This window comes from Echinops telfairi, unplaced genomic scaffold (genome assembly GCF_000313985.2).
Source record: "Echinops telfairi isolate 266 unplaced genomic scaffold, ASM31398v2 ScPeMD7_18;HRSCAF=68, whole genome shotgun sequence".
NCBI classification, from domain to species: domain Eukaryota; kingdom Metazoa; phylum Chordata; class Mammalia; order Afrosoricida; family Tenrecidae; genus Echinops; species Echinops telfairi.
Window position 1 is genome coordinate 34,600,521 of NW_022103915.1, and position 9,148 is coordinate 34,609,668.

The 9,148-nt window shown below is 46.6% G+C and overlaps 1 non-coding gene across 1 annotated transcript; it reads right to left on the reverse strand.

Moving 5' to 3' along the window:
* Positions 1-1,032: 1,032 nt before the first annotated feature.
* On the reverse strand, positions 1,033-1,166 carry LOC115868918. The gene has a single exon (XR_004045877.1). It is a non-coding gene; the product is annotated as a small nucleolar RNA U109 (small nucleolar RNA).
* Positions 1,167-9,148: the final 7,982 nt, after the last annotated feature.

Below are 9,148 nucleotides of genomic sequence, written 5' to 3' on the forward strand. Positions count from 1 at the left end.
TTATTTTAGACAGAAACTACTTGGGCCCCTCCCTTCTTACTTTGTCCTCTCTGTTCAACTCTCCCTTTTCCTGTTACTATTTTTCTCACTTCTAATGTTTGGCCCATTTCAGAAAGCAATATTAGCCACAAAGCGCTACACTCAGACTGCCCAGGGAGGAATTCTGGCTCTGAGCCCTATGTGTGAGTTTCTGGTCAATTCATTCATTTCTCTAAGTATTTTATTTTGTATTAGTAAACCATTCTGGAATTGAATATTCCTTTTCGCTCTTTTCTAATTGTCCCACCTTTTGCTTCCACATCTCACCTGCGAGTGACAGAGTACTAGGGAAAGGAGTCAGATTAGGGTACCCAGCCACTTCCTTGTGAGGGTTGGAATAGAACCATTTTACTTAGTCCCCCTCCTCTTTCCTTCAGCATGAAGGGGGCATTTAAAAAAATCATTTTATTGGGGGCTCATACAACTCATCACAATTCATCCATCCATCCATTGTGTCAAGCACATTTGTACATACATGTGTTGCCCTCAACATTCGCAAAACATTTGTTTTCTACTTGAGCCCTTGGTATCAGCTCCTCATTTTCCCCCCCCCTCCCATCTCCCCTCCCTCATGAGCCCTTGATAATTTATCCATTATTATGATTTTGCCGTGTCTTAAAGTGTCTGTGTGAATATGGCTAAGGCAAAGATGGAAATACGTATAGCCGATCACAAATGAGAGCAACGCATGTGCAGTAGACACGCAAGCAGGAGAATGAATTCTGATGAGGTCCAAATTACGGTTTCAAATTCCGAAGGGGGGACCCTACTTCATTTGACTTGATGACTGCAGACTCCTCCCCTCACCCTGACCAGCCATCTGAAAATATATCCGTTGGACACATTTACTAGGTAAATTTCCAGAGATTTTATTTTTAAATACAATTTTGATCCAGTAGATCTGGGGTGGTCCTGATCTTTTGCTTTTCTAACAGGTTCCCAAATGATACATAATATTTCTCCTCGAATCACTATGGGTTTTTTTTCCCCCTCTTATGTAGGAGAGACATACTGCTACTCAACCTCAACTGTAAGGTTGGTGGCCCTGGGAGCTCTTTTTTAATGTAGCGTATTATGGGTGTATTCCTGCTCCTACAGGAATGAGGAACAGATATTTCCATAGGCAAACGAGTCACTATGTTTTGGATTGTTCTTGCCGGCTGTCTCCTAGTGGCCCTTGTTCATGGAGACCCCTCCACGACGGAACTAAATGCTGACCACTCTTGAGCTGAGCCAAGCAGACGGTTGTCGTTCATAGGATTTTCAGTAGTCGCTAGCCAGGCCTTGTTTCCTAGTCTGTTTTATTTTGGAATCTCCATTGAAATCTGTTCACCATCCTATAGACAGATGGGTGGTGGCTGCCTCTGAGGTACGCATATGGCCAAGAATCGTACACAACCTCTTACAAGGAAGGTAGGAACTCAACCAGTAAAGCATCAGGGACCGCCATACTTTGAATAACCAAATTCACTGCCATTGAGTGGATTCCAACTCACAGCAACCGTATAGGACAGAGCAGAACCACCCCTGTAGGTGTCCAAGGCTGTACATCTCTACGGGAATAGACAGACTCGCCTTTCTTCCACAGAGCAGTCGGTGATTTCCAATCGCTGACCCTGTGACCAGCAGCCCACCTTGGAACCTTCTGTGCCACCAGGGCTCCTTACTTTGAATAACAGGCTCTGAAAATAGATTAAGAACTTTTTGAAAACAAGGGCTATACCTTATTCACTGCAATGCCTTCAGTGTCTAACATATAAAGGCTAAGCAATGCTTAGTGTGTGAATGACTGAATGGTCATCACCCCATGTGCTATGCATGCACCTTAACCGCATGTTGTTGCTCAGTGCTGTTGAGAAGATTCTGACTCAGAGCACCCTGCAAACGACTGACCAGAACACGGCCTGGTCCGGCTGTCCTGGCTCTTGTTTACTGTTTGAGCTCATCGTTGCAGGCGCTGTGCCAATCAACTGCTTGAGTCAATCAACTGCTTGAGGTAGTTCTCTTTCAAGATGACCCTCTACTTTAACCAGCATCCTAACCTTCCTCTACGACTGGTCCCTCCTGATAACACGTCTAAAATATGTGGCACAAAGTCTCACCATCTTGCTTCGAAGGAGGCTTTTGGCTGTACTTCTTTTAGAACAAAGACAGCTTTCTTTGTTCTTCTGGCAGTGCAGGGCACTTTCAATGTTTCCCACCAATTCTGTCGTTCAAATGCATCGATCCTTTAACTTTCACATGTATATGAGGTGACTGAAACTATCGTGGATCGGGTCAAGCACACCTTAGTGTGTGACATCCTTACTCTTTTCACACTTTAAAGCAGGCTTGTACAGCAGATTTGTCCAATGAAATACAAAAGTTTATGTCTTGAGTGTTTCTTTCATGAACATTGACTGCAGATCTGAGTAAAATGAAATCCTTGAAAACGTCAGTCTTTCCTCTGTTTATGATGATGTTGCCTATGGTCCAGTTGTAAGAGTTTTTGTTCACACTGAATTGCAATCTCTACTGAAGGCTGTAGCCTGATTTTCACTAGCAAGTGCTTTAAATCCTCCTTGCTTCCAACGAGGAAGGTTGTCGCATGTGCATATTGAAGGTTGTTAATGAGCCTTCCTCCAATCCTGAGGCTCCGTTCTCCTTCATCTAATCCAGTCTCATTATTTGCTCAGCAAACAGACTGAATAAATAGTGTGGAAGGATACAACCCTGATGGCCACCTTTCACGATTTCAAATCCCCTTGTTGAAATGACTGCATCTTGATCCACTTATTGGTCACAATGTCATGCATCGATGCTTATGACTCATACAGTTGAATGCCATTGTCTAGTCAGTAAAACAGAAATAAACATCTTTCTGATATTCTCTGCTTTCAGCCAAGATCCATCTAACGTCAGTAATGATACCCCTTGTTCCACACCCTCTTCTAAATCTGGCTTGAATTTCCAGCAGCTTGAATTTCTGCTGCAGCTGTTTTTGGATGCTCTCCAACAATAGTTTACTTGTATGGGATATTAGAGCTATTCAGTGAACCCTCGCCACTTCGCGCTTCGACTTCCGCGGCTTCATTCTATCACGGTTTTTGCATAACAGCGCATGCTCTGTCATTACTGCCACTTATTGGCTCATACTGTACATGCTTGATGCCATAAATAATATAATAAATATTAAATGATAATTGTAACGTCCAAAATGTTTTACTGTATTTTCCCTTTTTCGTTTAATAAATTGGGTAATACGAGTGTAATGGTGACTAAAGGGTGTTTTTTCATGTCCTCTATGCTCTAACTACGAAAATATTTGATTTACAAATAAGGAATCCTACTTCGCGGAATTTCATTTATCATGGTAGGGTCTAGAACCGATTAACCGTGATAAACGAGGGTTCACTGTTGTCCTATAGTTTCCGCATTCTGTTGGGTCACCTTTCTTTGGAATGGGCACAAATACAGTTCCCTCCCCTTCAGTTTACCAGGTAACTGTCTTTGGAATGTCTTGGCATAGACTGGTGAGTGCTCCCAGCAGGGCACCCACTTGCTGCAGTATTTCAGTGGACATTGGGTCAGTTCCTGGAGCCTTCTTTTTGGCTCAAAAAACAAAACCAAAACCAACTCGCTCCCATTGCTTCTGACTCATAGTGACCCTATAAGACAAAGCAGAACTGCCCCTGTGAGTTTCAGAGGCTTTAACTTGTTATGGGAGCAGAGCATTTAGCTTCAGTCCGGCCACAGAGGGCCTAGGGTGCTGGTGGGACAACTCTAGGTCCTAGGTATGCAGAGGGATGTGCGGGGAAGGGGCCGACCCAAAGCAACACCTGTCCATCGCCATCCTTGCCAACCCTCTTGGCCTCTGAGTGAGTTGGTGGGGAAGATGTGAGGGGGGAGGGAGGTCACTGCACCGCTCACACCCTGAGTGTCCTGCCGGGGTGCTGTGAGCAAAAGGGAAGAGGCGGGAGACAGGGTGTGGGGAGGGATGGGACAATGGTGTCGGAGATGGGGTAGTGCCTCCCCTCCTGACTCTCACATAGCACCAATTTGGCATAAAAACCCTCATCTTTAGAACTTAACTCTGTTGAAAAGTGATAATTGTATATATGTATAATTATATGTATATATAATTTCAAATTATTCACGTGTATAATTCTGTAGCATTATGTTTATTATGGTCAAGAATTACCATCATCTAGGTACAACATTTTCCGTGACCTTAAGTGTTCCCATTTCATACTTTTTACACCCCTGACCCCTACCCTTGGGAACCAACCCGGAACATTTGATTAAAAGAGCCTGTGTTAGCCGAACAGGTACAACAGCTACAAACAAAGCCTGGCCTTCTGCATTTGTCCTTGGAGTTCACCTTCCTTTCTGCGTAGGAGACAGGGAGTAAGCCGAATGCCACCTAGAGATGTCTTATTCATTTCTTTTCCTCATAGTAAAATAGTTCATAATATTTTCCCTGATTGAACTCTTGCATTTCTCTGTCAAGCCGGTTGGAGTCTTTAAGGAAAAGGCTGGCCTGGGAGGATATGGGTACGCTATCAGAGGAGTAGAGTCTCTGAGGGGTGCACATCCTTAAGGAGCTCGGCTGCTGAGTCAAAGTGTACCAGGGGTGCCTCCGAAGAAAGACCTGGTGACCTACTTCCAAAACAGCTGCCCAGGAAAACCCTACAGAGTAAGAATTGACTCAACAGCAGCTACCTCTTAAGCATTCATTTATGAGCAAAGTCCCTGACATGATGGTGAATGAGCTGGTTTCATCAGCTGCACAGCCCCCGGCTTCTAGGTAGTGAGTGATGCGGTGGACCAGAATCCAAGAACACCGGACAAGATCCGCCTCTTGTTTCTCTTTTAGAATGCAAACTTTCTCTGAAAGGCTTTGATGGGTCACGGTGTCACCATTCAATATAGAGTCCAGCTCTTGAAATCATTTGCATTTGGCTTAAGGGGGGGTTCTAATCACAGAAGATTCCTGGATCATTAGTCAAGTCTATTGTGTCTGAGCTGCTCGGTTTGATTTCACCTGGCCAGGTCAACCACAAGTACCTGCACCTGCTCTTCCTCAAAAAACAAAACAAGAAAGGAGTTCTATATGCAGCCCTAGGCTCCCAAACTTGACTGGTCACTGAATGACCTGGAGAGCTGGTGAGACTATGTACCCTTGTATCCTCCCTCCTAGAGAGTCTGGTTCATTCGGTTGTGAATGGCTATTATAGGACTATAATAACCAGAATGGGAAAAATGACTGGTTGAAGTTCTGGCTAGGAGGCTCAGAAAAGGCCGAGCAGGCCCTTTCAGGAGCTTGAGGCAGGAGCCTGATGCAGGAGACTGGATTACTGCCAGGACTGTGGTGTAGCGGTTCCTCATTAGACAGTGACCCACACAGATGGCAGTCGGAACCCACCAGCAGCTCCTTGGGAGACAGCCTGAGCTTTCAACTCCTATAAGCAGTCACAGTGCTGGAAACCCAGCCGGGGTCACTGTGAGTCAGCATCGAGGGCAGCGAGGTTGGTTTGGGTGGACTATAATACACGTTCAGAGCACTGGGGTTGGCCACTATTGTTTCAGCCAAGCCCCCTCATTGTTTTCATTTCTGCTGACCAAGAGATTTGGGTGCTATACAACATGCGGGCTGCCCTGGTTTTCTAAGAGAGGTTCAGTTGGTAGCAGGGTGTCAAGCTGTCATCATTCTGGTATACCCACAGTTCACACATTCGGCTCCACTCCTCTGTCACTTCATTGGCCGTGACTGAACAGGAAAGAACAGGTTCAAAGCGCTGCATCCAATACACATCAGCTTTCTTTCCACCTCTCTCTGCCTCTCAGCTCTTGCCAAGAAGAAACAGGACCCACTTGGGGATGTCGAGCTATGCTTTTTGCTGGTTCTAGGTGCACGAGGCATGAACCTGCATGGGCACAGGAACCAAGTGTTGCACTAAATTGGTACTAACTGCCACCGTGACTGCCGTGGTGAAAAGAGAGCGGGCAAAATTGCTGGTTATTTCATCTGGGAAGACAAACCAAAGCTTCTCTTTTCCTGCATCCCTACCTGTATCCCTGCCACCAAGTGTCCTCCCTACTCAGCTACATGACCCGGGGAGGTGGCGGGTTGCAGATGCAGCCAGAGGTGCCGTTGGGATGAAGCCAGAACGACTTCAGAGGAAAAGAAAATTGCTTAGGTGGGTGTTCCTGAACGTCACTCGGTACCCCTTGGTGTCAAGGCCGTTTTCCAAGAGAGCGCTTTCCTGAGACTTCAATCAAAATGATGTGCCTTCTATTACACACTTTCACGGAACCCTATGCCTTTCCCAAATCATGTGTTCCCCAAATCTGACAGTGAATACATTTCTCTCTCTTTTTAAAAATAAACGTTCTTAGCTTCCAGAAAAACCACACTGTATGATTTTCCTATCTTGTTGGCTGTTCCTTCTCCCTTTCTTCTTCCGGTTTCCTGTCATATCCCCAACTGTCAATGCTGAAGCCCTTAGAACTCAACTTGGGGTTTCTTCTCCTTTCTCTCCATGCTCACTTCCTTGGTGACCTCATTTCTTTTTATAGCCGTAATTCCATCTCTCTTCATGACTTTCAAGTTTGCATCTTTCAACTCCGGATCCATGTAGTCAGTCATCAACAGGACATCTCTATCAGTCTGTCTCAAATAGGCAACGCAGACTCCATAAAATCCCAAACAAACTCTCATACCCACCCCAGCTTTTCTAGCTCAATCCATCGCAATCTCATCTGTCCAGTTGTTTAGGCCCCAAATCTTGGCAGTACCCAGGAGTCTTCTCTTCCTCTCACTAACCACTTTACATTTGTCAGCAAATCGCATCAGCGCTGTCAAATATTCAGAATCCTAGCCTGTCTGACCAACCCTCTTTATTCCAGTTACCAGCTGCATTTTGCCTAAACTCCTGCATCACTCTGCTAACTGGGCGCTTGCTTCTGCTCTTGACGCTGCAGACTGTTTCCCTCACACAGTCAGAATGATCCTATTAACATGAAGGATGATGGGGCTCCTCTGCTCAGCCTCCTCCCATGGCGTTCCTCCGCGCACTGAGCCAACCGTCTGTGCTCTGCCGCTGCGGAAAGACTTGCCAACCCCGCAGGATCTGACCTCCTCTACCAGTTGTCGCCCCTCCGGCCACATTCCCCTTGGGCCTGACGGCTCCTTCTGCCTGGAATTTTTTTATTTTTATTTGAGATCTCTAGGCCTTACTCCTTCACTTCTCTCAGATCCTTACTCAGAAGTCTCCCCAAAGAAACCTTCCTAATCGTCCCCCTGCAGCTTACCCTCCCCACCACATTTAAAACCTGCCTTTCTTCACCCTGGTGTGGGGTAGCGCTTTCGTGCTGGGCCGCAATCCGCATTGTTGCCGGTTTGCGACCAGCAGCAGCTCCTGGGAGGAAGACTGAACTTTCCACTTCCTGTCGACAGTTACAGCCGTGGACATCCAGGGGGTCGCTATCAGACAGCGCCGACTCCATGGCAGTGAGTTGGTTTGCTTTTCTTAGGCTGGTGGGTCTGAAGTTTAAAGAACTAAGTATTGAGCCTATGGACATGACCTAGCCCCAGGGTGGCTGGGCTGATGACAGTCTGCGAAGGGACTAGAAGGTCTATAGCACAGGCCTGTGGGTCAACTCTTGAGCTTGCTCTGCAGGCACTCATTGCCCTGACTTGGATGGCAGCTAGGGCTGAGTTAGCCAGGGCCCGGCTGGCTGAAGAAAACCATGTTGACCCTGTGTAAACTGCTGCATGCTGACGGCTTTCCCGGGCTTGTAGGTGAGGACGCTCCAAGTGCCAACTAAAGTGAAGATTGCTCAGATCAAAGAATTCCCAGGTCTCCTCTGAGTACTGGGTTGAGAGGAATGAGCAATTTAGAAACTGGACATGTGCAATGAGGGGAGATAGAGGGATGAAGTGACCGGCTTAGACGCTTTCATGGATATGTTTTGTCTCAAAATAAGTAGAACATGAGAATCCCCACTGAACAACTTTTTCTTTCCCTGATGGGCCTGGGGCAGAGAGGGTGGGGGAGATGGGGATCAGATTATGTGATGCAGGTGTGATTGGAGAACTGGAATTGGAGAAGATGCCACTGAAGGAGGGGGGTGGTGGTTCTGTATGCGAGAGACACTGGCCAGAAGAGTCCGCGGGTGGCTTGTGGTGGAGTGAGATTTCAAAGTATGGCTCTTCTATCCGCGTCTCTGTGATTTCCACCAAACGACTGGGTGGGACTACGCAAAGAGGGCACTTATAACACTAATAGAAGGGACTGGTCAGTGTCGTTGCCACTTCTCCGGCGATAAGGATGAGCTGTCTCAGCAGGAAGAGAGGGCAATCCCAGGCTCTTGGAAGAAAAGTCAGCAGTGCAAACTGTTGGAGATCTCTGTCTGAAGTGGAAGCAGAGATGAGAGGCCGAGGCAAGGGGCTCACGAGACAGAAAGAGGAGCAGTGGCAAGACTGAAGCACAGCAGCAGACTGGCCTCGTGGCCACAGAGAGAGAGGGGCCAAGAGACCAACTATCTGAGAGGCTGAGGACTGGAGAGGCTTGGCCACTGACTGAGAAGAGGTGTTGCTGTGGACCGGTGATGGCATCCTGGCTGTCACTCACTCTCTGCCACCGAGTCAATGCTGACTCAGAGACCTGCTGTGGGCGTTTGAGACTGTAATTGTTTCTAGGTGCGGAGAGCCCGTTCTTTCTCTCTCGGAGCTGCTGGTGGTTTTGAACTGCCAACCATGTGGATTGCAGTCCAACGCTAAACCACGCCAGCACCAGTAGCTGGTTAATTCCCCTAATAAACCCCATTAATTATGAAAAAAATAACTAAAATATCCTTTCCTTGCTTTATTAATTTTTTCCTCAGGCCTCATAAGTATCTACCATACCCTATAGTTTGCATATTCCTCTTGGGGTTTGTTTTTTTTTTTATCTTAGCTAAGACAAATATAAACTGCCTCAAGGAGGGGTTTTGCTGGGCTTTGTTGACTGTATTATCTTCAGTGCTGAGACCAGTGCCTGGATGTAATGTGATCTTGATGAATACTTTTTGAGTGAAAGATAATGAATTTGTGTGATGAGTTGATGTGTCTAATTCCCCTCTAGCA